The following is a 16,531-nucleotide window of genomic DNA, read 5'->3' on the forward strand; positions in this document are numbered from 1 at the left end:
GTTACTTGGTTGTACCTGGAACCTCTGTCCCAAGTGAGAGGGTGTTTTCCACAGCAGGTGACATTGTCACAGCAAGCAGATCTGTACTGTCAGCAGAACATGTGGACATCCTAATTTTTCTGAAGAAGAACATGGAAATTGAGTAAACTATGTTTTGGTTTGTATTTAACAGGACCGTTTATTTAAGTTGTTTATGCTGTATATGCAGCTAAATGCTAGCACTCCAGAAGATGAGTGTTAGGGGAGGTCCATTAAAGAGTGATTCATTTTATGGGTACCTGATTTGTTATATATGCTGCTGAGAATACACCCCAGAAGAAGGGTATAGAATAGCTTTTATTTGTATTTATTTTTTATTCTTTACATGGTGGGGTTTTTTTTTGTTTGTTTGTTTTACATGGTGCCAAGTCTGCACAACAGAAAATATGTGAAGTATAGCTTTACCAGATTTAAGTTTTCATGTGTTTTCTGTACACTATAGAACATGGTTCTTAAAAAAATTTTCATGCCAGGGATTGGGTGTGTTTGTTTTATATTCTGCCAAGAATAGAAAATACCGTCAGGGATTCCCAAACAATGCAGAACTGTATGTGGTTGATACCTTGTTTTTAGAACATTTCAAATGTTTAAAAAATATTTAGGAAGGCCTTTCTGTGCAATACATTTTTATTTAAGTTGTTTTTGTTGTATATGCAGCTAAGTGCTAGCACTCCAGAAGATGAGTGTGAGGTGAGGTCCATCTGAGAGTGGTTCATTTTATGGGGACCTGATATGTTCAATATGCTCCTGAGAATTTACCCCAGAAGAAGGGTATAGCATAGCTTTTATTTTGGAAAAGGACATTTCTCTGAAATAAACTCGTTTCCAAACTCTTTTATTCTTTTATTATTTTGTTCTTTCAGCAACATTTCATTTAAAAACTGTATTTTTGAGTTAAAATAAATATTTATAATCTTAATAAATTACAAATTAAAAAAGGCATGAACATTTTTTGTATCGAAAAAATATCGAACCGTGAATTTTGTGTATCGTTGCACCCCTAATATATATATATGTATGTATGTGTGTGTGTATATATATATGTGTGTGTGTGTGTATATATATATATATATATATATATATATATATATATATATATATATATATATATATATATATATATATATATATATATATATAATATATGTGTGTGTGTGTGTGTATGTATATATATATATGTGTGTGTGTGTGTGTGTGTGTATGTATGTATGTATGTGTGTGTGTATATATATATATATATATATATATATATATATATATATATATACACACACACACATATATATATATATACACACACACACACACATATATATATATATATATATATATATATATATATATATATATATATATATATATATATATATATATATATATATATATATATATATATATATATATATATATATATATATATATGTGTGTGTGTGTGTGTCCCAGCTGAATAACAGGGGAAGAGTCTGGTGGTGCAACAGATGAAGAATTTCAGCCATTTGGACTCAGCTCAGCCACTATAGAGGAAAAAATGACTTCAACACAAAAGGTGAGAAAAGTATCACTGTTACACTGTTATTGAAACTGTGTGTACAGCTGGTTGGTTTTTAAAAACCTGTTAACAGCAGCTTTATCTTTTGCGTCCTGGGCTCAACCATATATACAGAATCTACATTCAAAATCAAAAACCACAGAAGTTACAAGAAAATACAAAGATTATATTTTGTAAGCACACATTGAAATAACAATATCATCAGTTGAACTTGCAATTTCTTATGCATAAAAGATTTTCTCCACTGATCAATATTTGTTCAATAATGTAATTTTCATTACAACTCCTATTGTAGCACATCATTGTAATGTGATACTATCACCAGAAGGTGATGGTAACACACCAACAATGTGTTTGTTGATATGTTTGATTCCACCAACGGAGGGAGTTTCAGTTTGGTCCACGACTGCATTTCACTCACTGTCGCTGTTTGTATCTCTGTCACTGCAGGACCAACATGGAGCAAGAAGTCAGCGCTCTCAGGAGGCCGACAAACCTCACAGAAGAAAGGGAGAGAAAACATACAGCTGTGACGAGTGTGGGAAGGCTTTTACCCAGACTGGACACTTAAAAACTCACCAACTCATCCACAGTGGAGTTAAAGCGTACAGCTGTGATGAGTGTGGGAAGTCTTTTACCCTGGCTCAAAGCCTAAAAACACACCAACTCATCCACAGTGGAGTTAAACCTTACAGCTGTGACTTGTGTGGAAAGTCTTTTACCCAGGCTGGAAACTTAAAAACACACCAACTCATCCACAGTGGATTTAAACTTTACAGCTGTAAATTGTGTGGAAAGTCCTTTACCGAGAGTGGAGGCTTAAAAAAACACCAACTCATCCATAGTGGAGTTAAACCTTACAGCTGTAAATTGTGTGGAAAGTCTTTTACCGAGGCTGGACACTTAAAAAAACACCAACTCATCCACAGTGGAGTTAAACTTTACAGCTGTAAATTGTGTGGAAAGTCTTTTACCCAGGCTGGAAGCTTAAAAAAACACCAAGTCATCCACAGTGGAGTTAAACCTTACAGCTGTGACTTGTGTGGAAAGTCTTTTACCGAGGCTGGAAACTTAAAAACACACCAAGTCATCCACAGTGGATTTAAACCTTACAGCTGTGAGATGTGTGTGAAGTCTTTTACCCGGGCTGGAAACTTAAAAACACACCAACTCATCCACAGTGGAGTTAAACCTTACAGCTGTGAAGAGTGTGGAAAGTCTTTTACCGAGAGAGGAGGCTTAAAAAAACACCAACTCATCCACAGTGGAGTTAAACCTTACAGCTGTAAATTGTGTGGAAAGTCTTTTGCTGAGGCTGGAGGCTTAAAAACACACCAACTCATCCACAGTGGAGTTAAACCTTACAGCTGTGAAGTGTGTGGAAAGTCTTTTACCCAGGCTGGAAACTTAAAAACACACCAACTCATCCACAGTGGAGTTAAACCATACAGCTGTAAATTGTGTGGAAAGTCTTTCACCGAGGCTGGTGGCTTAAAAAAACACCAACTCATCCACAGTGGATTTAAACCTTACAGCTGTGAAGTGTGTGGAAAGTCTTTTACCCAGGCTGGAAACTTAAAAACACACCAACTTATCCACAGTGGAGTTAAACCATACAGCTGTAAATTGTGTGGAAAGTCTTTCACTGAGGCTGGACACTTAAAAAAACACCAACTCATCCACAGTGGAGTTAAACCTTACAGCTGTAAATTGTGTGGAAAGTCTTTTACCCAGGCTGGAAGCTTAAAAAAACACCAAGTCATCCACAGTGGAGTTAAACCTTACAGCTGTGACTTGTGTGGAAAGTCTTTTACCGAGGCTGGAAACTTAAAAACACACATTTAGGAAGCTGCATGTATAGATATGTATATCAAGTTTATTTTTTTTCCTTTGAGGGATTTTAATTCTCTAAAATGTTATCCCTGTTACATTTTAATCTTTGTTTCCTTAGGACACAGTAGTGTTTAGTAGTTGTATTCATTTTATGTGTTACCTAAGTTTAATTTGGGCGATCGTGGCTTAACAGTTGGGAGTTGGGAGTTCGCCTTGTAATCGGAAGGTTGCCGGTTCTAGCCCCGGTTTGGACAGTCTCGGTCGTTGTGTCCTTGGGCAAGACACTTCACCCGTTGCCTACTGGTGGTGGTCAGAGGGCCCGGTGGCGCCAGTGTCCGGCAGCCTCGCCTCTGTCAGTGCGCCCCAGGGTGGCTGTGGCTACAATGTAGCTTGCCATCACCAGTGTGTGAATGTGTGTGTGAATGGGTGGATGACTGGATATGTAAAGCGCTTTGGGGTCCTTAGGGACTAGTAAAGCGCTATATAAATACAGGCCATTTACCATTTAATTTCAATTCTTCATTCATATTTAATCTTTTGCTGTGGTAAAATCTTCTCTTAAATCATTTTCTCCCAAAACTACAAATGTTTTCACAGCAGTTGCTCTTAAAACTTCCAAAATGAACCAAATCTGTCCACCAGCTTTGAAACAACACCTGCTGTGACTTTATGTCCAGAAAAAAGAAACTCAAGCTAAACTGGTTTTGGGCTGTACTTCCATGTAATACCAGTTTGTACCAGAAGATGAAGCAGTGAGTCAGTGTAACCTTTATTTAATTAGGCAAAGACCACATTCGTATTCACAGTGGCAGCAAAGAAATGTTGAAAGTTAAAAACAGCAGCACACATCTGGACCATTGTAAAGATCACAGGTGACTACTTTTACTTAATTCAAATTCTGTTAAACCTCTATTTTTGCTCCTCCTTTCACTTTAGTGTATTTAGTCCTTGAAGTCCACATGTTGTTTTTTAATGAATTTTGATCCACATGTTTGCTGCTATTTTCTTGTTGATTTGAAGTTTGTATTACGAAATCCTGATACTGTTAAAGTGTTAGTTATATTTGATGAAGTCTGTGTAGAGTTTATCTTATTAAACAGTTTGGTGTGAAAAATAAAGAAATGGTCTCAGAAAAAGTAGTTTGAGCCATGATTTCAGATTCAAAGTAATTTAACTGTTTTCAATGGTACATGTGGAGGTTTATCACAGGAGGCGACTTGGCTGTTCTCCACCCACACTGAAGAAGGATCCTGCAGCTCATTAAAAACTCTAAAATGATCTTCAAGGATAATATGTTTGATTTTTCTTAAAAAGGTGCTGTTGGTGTAACATAGTTAAATAGAGTTGAAGTTAAATCCCGTTAAATGGGACATTGGCGCCACCTACTGTTGAAAAAGTCACCCTGCAACATTCACAAAGGGCAAGGGATTCTGGGTAATTCTCAGAATAATGGAGGATTCCTGCGAGGTAAGGAATGCGCAAATGTCGTGGGGAGGAAAATTCATATCGCAGGCTGTTAAAGTAATACAGTCTGACCCGATTATTTTTGTTGTTTATATATCATTTGTTGCGGGTCATTTCTCCAGTCTTTATGTTGAACTGAGTGCACGTTTATGTGAGATTTATTTATTGGGAGGAGAGGAAACAAATCGGGAGCATAGTTAGCTAACTCTGTTGTTGCTTTCATTCCAACTCAGTCCTTATTTATATGAAAGTAGCTATATTGTGGTGGGGCTTGTTTATTTGTTTTCTTTGTTTGTTTTGTCTTTGCTTTACTTTTACTTTATATGTTGTTTGTTTAATTTAAGGCTAAAAGAAAATTAAATCAATGAGAGGTAAAATTTGAGGGGTAGGGACTAATAACGTCTGCCTACTCCCTTTCGAACAAAAGTATAGAATTATATTTTGTAATGATTGTGAATACACATGTTTGAAATAAAAATGAACTGAACTGAACTGTTAGTGATCCTCCATCTGGATGGATGATAACAGCCCCGGAACAATCTAGCAGGTGGAGATGGCCCATATCTCTGGGACTGATTTGTGCTAATAACGTCCATTGTATGGACTGATAACATCCGAAGCTGGTGAATAAAGTCAGCCAGGTGCTAGCTGTGCCATTACCCAGCATACACCACTCCTTCCATAAATGCAGTAAGCGATACAAATGTATTTAACTTATCTGCTGTTTTTCAGGTTGTTGTTTCCATTTATAATTCATTGTGTTCAGTCACTACAATGCGATTTTGGAAATGCATAAATATACAGATAACAGGCTCTTCCGCGGAAATCTCGTTTCGTCAATAAACAACGTTTAGAGAGCTCTATAGTATTCAATAAGAGGACCCTGCACGTCAACTCTCGAAGTGAGGGGGGTACCCTGCGCACCAATAAGCGAAACAGAGGGAGCCTGACCATGCGTCACACGTTTGATGTGTGTTGGGCTGAAGCGGCATCTATTAACCAACTCGCAAGATTAAAAAAAAAAAAAAACTGAAAATAAACCACCAAACACGAAAACACCAGACATTATAATACAGACTTATAATTTGCACCGATGTATTTTTGACATTCTACCAGCAAAAAGTGAGCGCGAGAGCCCTCGGTGCGCCTGCTTGCTGCTGAAGTCAAAGTAAACTTTATTGTCATCTCTGCTACATACAGTACAGAATATAGAGAGACGAGACGACGAGGCTCCAGTTACAGCAGTGCGAGTGAACAAACAATGTATATAAGAAGAGTAAGAAAATAAATATACACTTTAGGACTAAGCATTGAGCCAAATTTAGTAATGCCAACAAATTAAATGAACAATATTTGTCTCTTATATATAATACATGTATATGTAAAAGATACTTTTCTTTGAATGAGGATTTAAGGTGATGGGAAATATAAATAACTGCAACTTGAATCTTTACTGAAGCTCAGTATTTGACACAGAGTTCACTCACATGTACTCAGCAGTGTACCTGCACATGTGATGTGACAATAAAAGTGATTTGATTTGAGAGTTCAAACTCACTGCTGTAATAACTAATAATGATTAATATAATAACTATAATATTGGCCATATCATATTTACACTGACTTTAGTCTCATAAACAACATTAGCTAATTGTTATTTACTAGCTGATCTTAAATGACTGTTCAGTACAGAAATGAAGCCCAACAATCATGTTTTACAGTCCTGTGGTCTCAGCCTCAGATACTTATTAAATCACACAAAGCTCGTGTAGAAACACACAAACAAATGTACAAAATATGTTCTTCGCCATTTCTGTCAAATAAACCTGTATGAAACGTTTCCAGCGGTTAGTATCATGGTTGCTAGGCAACCTGGGCAGCGCGACGGAGGCTAGACCATCCCATTTCACAAGCCTATAAGCCTCGCACTTCCGGCCTTAGCGGTCTTTGAGTACGCGGCCCTTGTGAACCGTTATTCAGAACCTGAATTAGGATACAGCCTGTTCCAGTTCTCAGCACCGCTCCTCTCTTTCCCTGAGTACTTGGTAATTCTACTTCCCACGATGACGTTTTGATGGAGGCCAAGGAAAAGAGTTTAGGAAAAGGAGATGGGCACTAATTTTGAAATAAAACCCCACGTGGTTACGTTGCGCAGCTGAGTCACGTGACCGCACAGTACCAAATCACCACGGAGCCAGGAAAAAGGGGCGGAGAAAGTGTGTGTGCAGGAGAGGAGTCGAGCAGAGAGAGCTGCGTTTTCATGAAACGGGAGTAAAGTAGTAAACTTACAGGAAAATATACCACTACCAACGTTTAGATCGATATCTGCATCGATCTGCACACCCTTGTCTCCTGGATCCGAACCACGTGGGTCTCTGCTCCCTGATCTGTTTCCTGTTTGGAAAGACTTCCAGCTTCATCACGAAGTTGCTCTCGGTTTGTGGGCTCATCTGAAGGTAAGCACCGAGCTAACTTTAATGTGGGTTCAGTTTCTGTTGAGAATAATAGATTGCTTGGTATACATTGGACTGTAGAGTTTGTGATTGCTTGCAACATTATAAAATGGCGGTTGCTAGGGGGTAAGAATACATACAGAAAAATGGTCTTGGAATATGAACAAAAGGATGGGCTGCAGGGCAAGAGAACAACCAACCCCCACCCCCAGGAAGGCACAGATACAAGCCTGGGGGAGGGAAATCAGCCTTTAGAATAGGACTTCATAGGATGATCTCCAGATGCATGTGTATTTCATGTACTTCCAGCGTAAATAAAGCCGATATACAAAAGCTGATTTTGCATATATATTGTATGTGTGTATATGTGTATGTATTAGGGGTGCAACGATACACAAAATTCACGGTTCGGTTCGACACTTTAGTGTCACGGTTTGATATTTTTTCGATACAAAAAAAAATGTTGATGCCTTTTTAATTTGTCATTTATTAAAATTCTAAATATATATTTGAACTCTAAAGTACAGTTTTTGATCTGATCGAGAAATCACTCATCTTTGGAAAATAGAGGGGTTTTTTTTACAGAGAAATGGCTCTTTCCAAAATAAAAGCTATACTATACGCTTCTTCTGGGGTATATTCGCAGCAGCATATTAACCCTTTAAGACCTACCATAGAACCAAGTCCACCAGAGCTTATATTATATTTTTACATGCTGTAGTGCCATTTTTGGGAGCATTTCAAGTTGCTATACATCAATAAAACCATTATAGGCCAACTTTTAATAATATGTCTGAATTAAGTGCATAGTAATTACATAAATTGCAAAAAAGTGCAATAAACTACAAAAAAATGTAAAATCGTTTTTTTAAACATATATTTCTAGTTAGTGAAATTTAAGAGGCTTATCCCTCAAAACTGTAAATACAAAAAAGTTGCACAAAATAGTTTCCCACCACAGGACATTTATTTTAAGTGTCTTCATAGTTTTATTTTTGAAATACACCAATTTTTATATACTGCAGGAAAACGAAAATAAATATTATAATGCAAATTTGCAAAAAAACAGCATATGCATCAAAATAAACTATTTCCAGCAGTGCAATATGAGTTCTAAGCATCCCAGAAACGACACAGAAAGTCATAAAGTCAAAGATAACTTTTAAAAACACAAGTATAAGCTCATAAGGCCCTGATTAGGGATGGGTTTCGTTTAGGTTTTATCCGATACTGGTGCCAAACCGGTACTTTTGAATCCGTGCCGGTACTTAAACAGTGCTCGAACTGGTGCTTAAAGAATGGAGAACACAAAATTGGTCCAAAAACCTCTCATGTTCAGCTGCTTTTTTGTAAAAAGATAACAATGTTAGCCTTTTCTGCAGCTATGGGGCATACAGTTGTGGTCAAAAGTTTACATACACTTGTAAAGAATATAATACAATGGCTCTACCGAGTGTCCCGTTATTTCTAAAACTCTCTGATTTTTCTCTGATAGAGTGATTGGAACAGATACTTCGTTGTCACAAAAAACATTCATGAAGTTAGGTTCTTTAATGACTTTATTATGGGTTAACAGAAAAAAGTGATCACATCTGCTGGGTCAGAAATATACATACAGCAGTGCTAATATTTGGTTACATGTCCCTTAGCCATTTTCACTTCAATTAGGTGCCTTTGGTAGCCATCCACAAGCTTCTGGCAAGCTTCTATTTGAATCTTTGACCACTCCTCTTGACAGAATTGGTGCAGTTCAGTTAAATTTGATGGCTTTCTGACATGGACTTGTTTCTTCAGCATTATCTTTAATGTTTTTAATGAGGTTTAAGTCAGGACTTTGGGAAGGCCATTCTAAAACCTTTATTCTAGCCTGACTTAGCCATTCCTTTACCACTTTTGATGTGTGTTTGGGGTCACTGTCCTGTTGGAACACCCAACTGTGCCCGAGACCCAACCTTCGTGCTGATGATTTTAGGTTATGTTGAAGAATGTGAAGGTAATCCTCCTTCTTCATTATCCCATTTACTCTCTGTAAAGCACCAGTTCCATTGGCAGCAAAACAGCCCCACAGCATAATACTCCCACCACCATGCTTGATTGTAGGCATGGTGTTCTTGGGGTTAAAGGCCTCACCTTTTCTCCTCCAAACATATTGCTGGACATTGTGGCCAAAAAGCTTGATTTTTGTTTCATCTGACCACAGAACTTTCCTCCAGAATGTCTTATCTTTGTCCACGTGATCAGCAGCAAACTTCAGTCGAGCCTTAAGGTGCCGCTTTTGGAGCGAGGGCTTCTTTCTTGCACGACAGCCTCTCAGTCCATGGAGATGCAAAACACGTTTGACTGTGGACAATGACACCTGTGTTCCAGCAGCTTCTAATTCTTGGCAGATCTGCTTTTTGGTGATTCTTGGTTGACTCTTCACCCTCCTGACCAATTTTCTCTCAGCAGCAGGTGATAGCTTGCGTTTTCTTCCTCATCTTGGCAGTGACGAAACAGTGCCATGAACTTTATACTTACAAACAATTGTTTGCACTGTTGCTCTTAGGACATGCAGCTGCTTTGAAATGGCCCCAAGTGACTTTCCTGACTTGTTCAAGTCAATAATTCACTTTTTCAGATCCATGCTGAGCTCCTTTGACTTTCCTATTGTAGTGTTTGTGGGCGTTTGTATCCAATGAGCCCTATTTAACTGGTCTAAGAGAAGTCACCAGCTGTCATCACTCATAATCACTCACAAGAAGTTAAGAGGCCATGCTATGAAGCTCAGTTCACTGACAACTTTCTAAGTCACCAAAATTGCTAATTCATGTTGCCGTATGTATATTTTTGACCCAGAAAATGTGATCACCTTTTTACTGTTAACCCATAATAAAGTCATTAAAGAACCAAACTTCATGAATGTTTTTTGTGACAACGAAGTATCTGTTCCAATCACTCTATCAGAGAAAAATCAGAGTTTTAGAAATAACGGGACACTCAGTAGAGCCATTATATTATATTCTTTACAAGTGTATGTAAACTTTTGACCACAACTGTATATGGTATCACTCTTGGCTGGAAGCAGTGCTTAAACAATGTAAAAAACACAAACTTTGTCCAAAACCTCTCATGTTTAACTGTTTTCCACTTTTTCTTTGGTCATTTTAGCCTTTTTGGCCAGGGTGAAGGGAGTATCTGCCATCAAAAAAGAAGACAGCCGCATGTAACTATGATGATGTTTGCTAGTTCACCTTACATGCATTAATGTAATAACGTGGTTAGCCTACTTAACGTAAATTGCACGCGAACAACATTAAGCTACTCACGCAGAGAAGAAAGGCTGCTGCTGCCGTCATCATTTCTGCTACACTGGCAGGGCTAGGGGCCAGGACTCTACTCTTTGGGTTTTTGGGGATGTTGCTAACTCCAGGTCCGATAACAGGCAACCTAACCGCAGTAGATGTGCACGGTGTGAGGTCTCGCAGCAAGCTATCAAATACGGCGCAATAATATTTGACAACTTTTAACTGATTTTTCTAACTTTAATACACTAAAGTTAAACCTAATTTCTTTTTTATTTTTAGATATACAATTTTTATTCGTTATCAAGAATATCATAAAACATAACAACTAAACAGAAAAAAGAAAAAAAAAACACATCCACACACACACCCGCAATTGCTCAAAGTTAATCAGTGTGTTGTTTTGATACAAATCGCCAATTACCCTTAACCCTTTACAGCCGATCGGAGCGGGTACGCTCTGTTTTGCGTAACTATTTTTAAATCCCGGTAGCTCTGCAACCAAGTAAGCTAGCGCAATAATTTTTTTTGCATATGAAACTGGAGGAGTTGTACTTACATCTTATGCCATCAGCTTGTCCTAGGTCACAGTTTCCTTCCACATATAGCTTTGCAAAAACTGCATAAAAATCACTTGCAGCAACAAAAACATGATATTCCAGAAACACGCTTCGCCGATCCATCAGCTGTTTGTAACACTTCCTACGTCCATCAGCGCGAACTATCACATGACCGCATGACCTGCCCGAAACCGGAAGTGACGTCATTTTGCGGAAATGTAGTTTTTTTACGATCGGGGCCTTATGAGCTTGTGTTTTACTTGTTATGTGTTTTAAAAAGTTATGTTTGACTTTATGACTTTCTGTGTCGTTTCTGGGATGCTTAAGACTCATATTGCACTGCTGGAAATAGTTTATTTTGATGCATATTCTGTTATTTTGCAAATTTGCACTATAATATTTATTTTCGTTTTTCCTGCAGTATATAAAAATTGGTGTATTTCAAAAATAAAACTATGAAGACACTCAAAATAAATTTCCTGTGGTGGGAAACTAGTTTGTGTAACTTTTTTGTATTTACAGTTTTGAGGGATAAGCCTCTTAAATTTCTCTAACTAGAAATATATGTTAAAAAAACAAAAACGATTTTCAATTTTTTTGTAGTTTATTGCACTTTTTTGCAATTTATGTAATTACTATGCACCTAATGCAGACATATTATTAAAGTTTGGGCTATAATGGTTGTATTGATGTATAGCAACTTGAAATGCTCCCAAAAATGGCTCCACAGCATGTAAAAATATAATATAAGCTCTGGCGAACTTGGTTCTATGGTAGGTCTTAAAGGGTTAATCCCTTTTTGTGCCACTTCTCGAACATGCTACAAGACATTCCTGGAACAAAATCTTTGCACTTCATTCTTGACTCCTTTACTGAGAAACAATCTTCTCTACCCAACCTTTTACGCATTTCCCCCCAGACCCTTATTGTATTATAAATGATTGGGTTATTCTTAATCCCCATTTTTAATATTGTTTTTTTTGTCACAGACAGCTAAGCTCCAAAGGGAATAACGTAAAGTGGACCAAGAGTCTAGGTGAGAGTGAGAATTTCGATAAGCATGTAGCCACTCCCATAAGACACGGCTATGACATGCCCAATTATAAAAAATTTAATTTGGTAAGCCTAAGCCTCCCCTATCTATAGGCAGTTGTAGAGTTCCAATCCTTAATCTAGGTTTCTTGCCACGCCAGATAAATTTTGAAAAGGCTTTTTCTATATCACAAGAAACTTTCTGAGTGATCAATAAAGGTAGCATTTGTAGGGGATATAATACAATGGGGCAAAAAAGTATTTAGTCATTCACCGATTGTGCAAGTTCCCCCACTTAAAATGATGACAGAGGTCAGTAATTTGCACCAGATGTACACTTCAACTGTGAGAGACAGAATGTGAAAAAAAAATCCATGAATTCACATGGTAGGATTTGTAAAGAATTTATTCGTAAATCAGGGTGGCAAATAAGTATTTGGTCAATAACAAAAATACAACTCAATACTTTGTAACATAACCTTTGTTGGCAATAACAGAGGTCAAACATTTACTATAGGTCTGTACCAGGTTTGCACACACAGTAGCTGGTATTTTGGCCCATTCCTCCATGCAGATCTTCTCGAGAGCAGTGATGTTTTGGGGCTGTCGCCGAGCAACACGGACTTTCAACTCCCGCCACAGATTTTCTATGGGGTTGAGGTCTGGAGACTGGCTAGGCCACTCCAGGACTTTCAAATGCTTCTTATGGAGCCACTCCTTTGTTGCCCGGGCGGTGTGTTTTGGATCATTGTCATGTTGGAAGACCCAGCCTCGTTTCATCTTCAAAGTTCTCACTGATGGAAGGAGGTTTTGGCTCAAAATCTCACGATACATGGCCCCATTCATTCTGTCCTTAACACGGATCAGTCGTCCTGTCCCCTTGGCAGAAAAACAGCCCCATAGCATGATGCTTCCACCTCCATGCTTCACAGTAGGTATGGTTTACTTGGGATGCAACTCAGTATTCTTCGTCCTCCAAACACGACGAGTTGAGTTTATACCAAAAAGTTCTACTTTGGTTTCATCTGACCACATGACATTCTCCCAATCCTCTGCTGTGTCATCCATGTGCTCTCTGGCAAACTTCAGACGGGCCTGGACATGCACTGGCTTCAGCAGCAGAACACGTCTGGCACTGCGGGATTTGATTCCCTGCCGTTGTAGTGTGTTACTGATGGTGACCTTTGTTACTTTGGTCCCAACTCTCTGCAGGTCATTCACCAGGTCCCCCCGTGTGGTTCTGGGATCTTTGCTCACCGTTCTCATGATCATTTTGACCCCACGGGATGAGATCTTGCGTGGAGCCCCAGATCGTGGGAGATTATCAGTGGTCTTGTATGTCTTCCATTTTCTGATGATTGCTCCCACAGTTGATTTTTTCACACCAAGCTGCTTGCCTATTGTAGATTCACTCTTCCCAGTCTGGTGCAGGTCTACAATACTTTTCCTGGTGTCCTTCGAGAGCTCTTTGGTCTTGGCCATGGCGGAGTTTGGAGTCTGACTGTTTGAGGCTGTGGACAGGTGTCTTTTATACAGATGATGGGTTCAAACAGGTGCCATTCATACAGGTAACGAGTGGGGGACAGAAAAGCGTCTTACAGGAGACGTTACAGGTCTGTGAGAGCCAGAGATTTTCCATGTTTGAGGTGACCAAATACTTATTTTCCACCCTGATTTACGAATAAATTCTTTACAAATCCTACCATGTGAATTCATGGAATTTTTTTTCACATTCTGTCTCTCACAGTTGAAGTGTACCTCTGGTGCAAATTACTGACCTCTGTGCAAGTTCCCCCACTTAAAATGATGACAATCGGTGGCTGACTAAATACTTTTTTGCCCCACTGTAAACGCGGGAGAATACTCATTTTGATTAGGTTCACACGCCCCTAATTTCTAAACCTAATTTCTAGTAAGTGGCCCAGCCCCTCCTATATTTTTATGTATGTGGCCCTTAGTGAAAAAAGTTTGGACACCCCTGAGGTACAGGATCATCAGGAGGTCCTTTGTCCCTCTTTGGAGGAAACTCCCACTGGGTTTAAATCTTGGACTCTCCACCATTTGACCCTTAGAACTGAAGAAGCTTCTCAGATGAGAGGTGAAACGTCTTCAAGCAACTCAAAGAAGTCCAGACGCTTTTCTTTCCAAGCTCCTTAGACTACGATGACCTGGATGACTAAGAACCTTCACAGACAGATATATATATATATATATATATATTAGGGGTACAACGATACACAAAATTCACGGTTCGGTTCGGTTCGATACTTTGGTGTCACGGTTCGATATTTTTTCGATACAAAAAAAATGTTCATGCCTTTTTAATTTGTCATTTATTAAAATTATAAATATATATTTTAACTCAAAAGTACAGTTTTTAAATTTAACCCTAACCCTTGTGCGCGTTTTTTATTTTGACAGCGAATGCGCACCTGCGGACCACTTATGTGCAGCCCTGGTTATTTAGCTCGTCATATTGCAGCCACAGAAATAATTTTGTCCATGCAACGATATTCGTATCGATATTGAACCGTTCGATACAGTGCTTTCGGTTCGGTACGCATATGTATCGAACAATACAAAATTTGTAATTTATTTTATCAACTTTCCTTCTGACGATGCTGTCTGTGTTGAGCGCTCAGTGAATCTGCGTTTGACTACTCCGCCTAGGCTGCACTGTCGAGCGCAGATCCACTGAGCGCTCAACACAGACAGCATAGTCAGAAGGAAGAGCGCAGGGCAAGCTAGCAAGATAGAAGTTAAGCTCTCAGCAACATGGACCTCCACCACTCTCATTCAGATCTGGCGTTTGGAATTATTTTGGTTTTCATGTGACGTATGACCCTGAAGGTAAGCGAGTCATGGACTAAAGTAAAACAGTATGTTGGATGTGCCATGCAATGCTCAATTACATGGGTGGGAACTAGTGTGTTAGCGCAGTTAGCTCGTTAACGTGTTGGCCGTCTAGCCCCATGCACGGGGCGATCGGCGGTAGCTCGTTAACGGAGATTTGCCGTGTTGTGGCGTTAAGGTCATTTCAACGAGATTAACCTGAAAGCACTAGTGGGAACACAACGAATATGACTGCACATTTACGCCGACATCATCCTAGTGCAAAGACAAGTGGAAGCAGACAAAAAAAAGCAAGCATGCTACTAACTTTAGCCGAGTCATTTAGACAGCTGTTTAATATGCTGCTGAGAATATAGCCCAGAAGAAGCGGATAGTATAGCTCTTATTTTGGAAAGAGACATTTCTCTGTAATAAACTCTCTTTTCCAAAGATGAGTGATTCCTCAATCAGATACAGGGCTCGCAATATCGCTAGCCCAACGTCCCGGGGGTAGCGATTTTTTCAGTCGGGGTACCAAAATCTATCTCTGCCCTGCCCGTCGGGCTATTGTAGGAAGGAAAAATATATGTCAATGCTTTTGCATTCTTTCGGAAATGTAGCTGGGTAATTATGTCATTGGCATCGGTGAGCCACTGTCAAAATGTGACATATTGAAATCGCGTTTTAATTTGCGCTTGTTTTTTTGCTTTCACTTTGCAATCGCGCGAACTGTGTATAGAGAGCGACAGCACTGATATGTGAGTGATGATAATTTGCGCACCAATTCCTCTGACATCGTCTTATTAATCGTTAGCTTACTATGCAAACATGACAAGTGAAATCTCCCCCAGCTTAAACATGTGAGAGGTTGATCGCGCAGAGAATCGCTGAGCTTATGTGAGTGCCTGTGTAAAAGCAGCAGGATATATATTTTAGTTCTGCTGAGCCAAATAAGACAGGTCAGGGTGAAGAAGTGACAGCCAAAGAAAAGCTTACCACAAAACAGAAAAGTTATGACAAATCAGACTATAAGGCAAAAAGAAAGTGCAGCTTTATGGTTTCATGGACAAAAGAATTTCTGTGGCTGCAATATGATGAGCTAAATAACCAGGGCTGCACATAAGTGGTCCGCAGGTGCGCATTCGCTGTCAAAATAAAAAACGCGCACAAGGGTTAGGGTTAAATTTAAAAACTGTACTTTTGAGTTAAAATATATATTTATAATTTTAATAAATGACAAATTAAAAAGGCATGAACATTTTTTTTGTATCGAAAAAATATCGAACCGTGACACCAAAGTATCGAACCGAACCGAACCGTGAATTTTGTGTATCGTTGCACCCCTAATATATATATATATTGTATTTTTTGTGTGTGTCCCAGCTGAGTAACAGGAGTCTGGTGGAGCAGCAGAAGGACAGTTTCATCCATTTGGACTCAGCTCAGCCACTACAGAGGAAACAATGACTTCAACACAAAAGGTGAGAA

At 38.9% G+C, this 16,531-nt stretch overlaps 1 protein-coding gene across 21 annotated transcripts in view; it reads left to right on the forward strand.

Moving 5' to 3' along the window:
- Nucleotides 1–16,531, forward strand: part of LOC308411944 (uncharacterized protein) — a 47,231-nt gene that overhangs the window by 4,559 nt on the left and 26,141 nt on the right. For 15 of the 21 annotated variants that reach the window (XR_013974483.1, XR_013974484.1, XR_013974485.1 and 12 more), the window contains 3 exons: nt 1,483–1,585; nt 2,039–7,341; nt 16,427–16,524. The gene's annotated coding sequence lies outside the window, so the exon portion shown is untranslated. Of the gene's footprint in view, nt 1–1,482; nt 1,586–2,038; nt 7,342–12,168; nt 12,216–14,283; nt 16,525–16,531 lie in introns of all 21 variants that reach the window. The other 6 variants (XR_013974499.1, XR_013974500.1, XR_013974482.1 and 3 more) reach the window with 5 other exon arrangements.

This window comes from Rhamphochromis sp. 'chilingali', assembly GCF_963969265.1.
Source record: "Rhamphochromis sp. 'chilingali' genome assembly, chromosome: 1".
Classification (NCBI taxonomy): Eukaryota; Metazoa; Chordata; class Actinopteri; order Cichliformes; family Cichlidae; genus Rhamphochromis; species Rhamphochromis sp. 'chilingali'.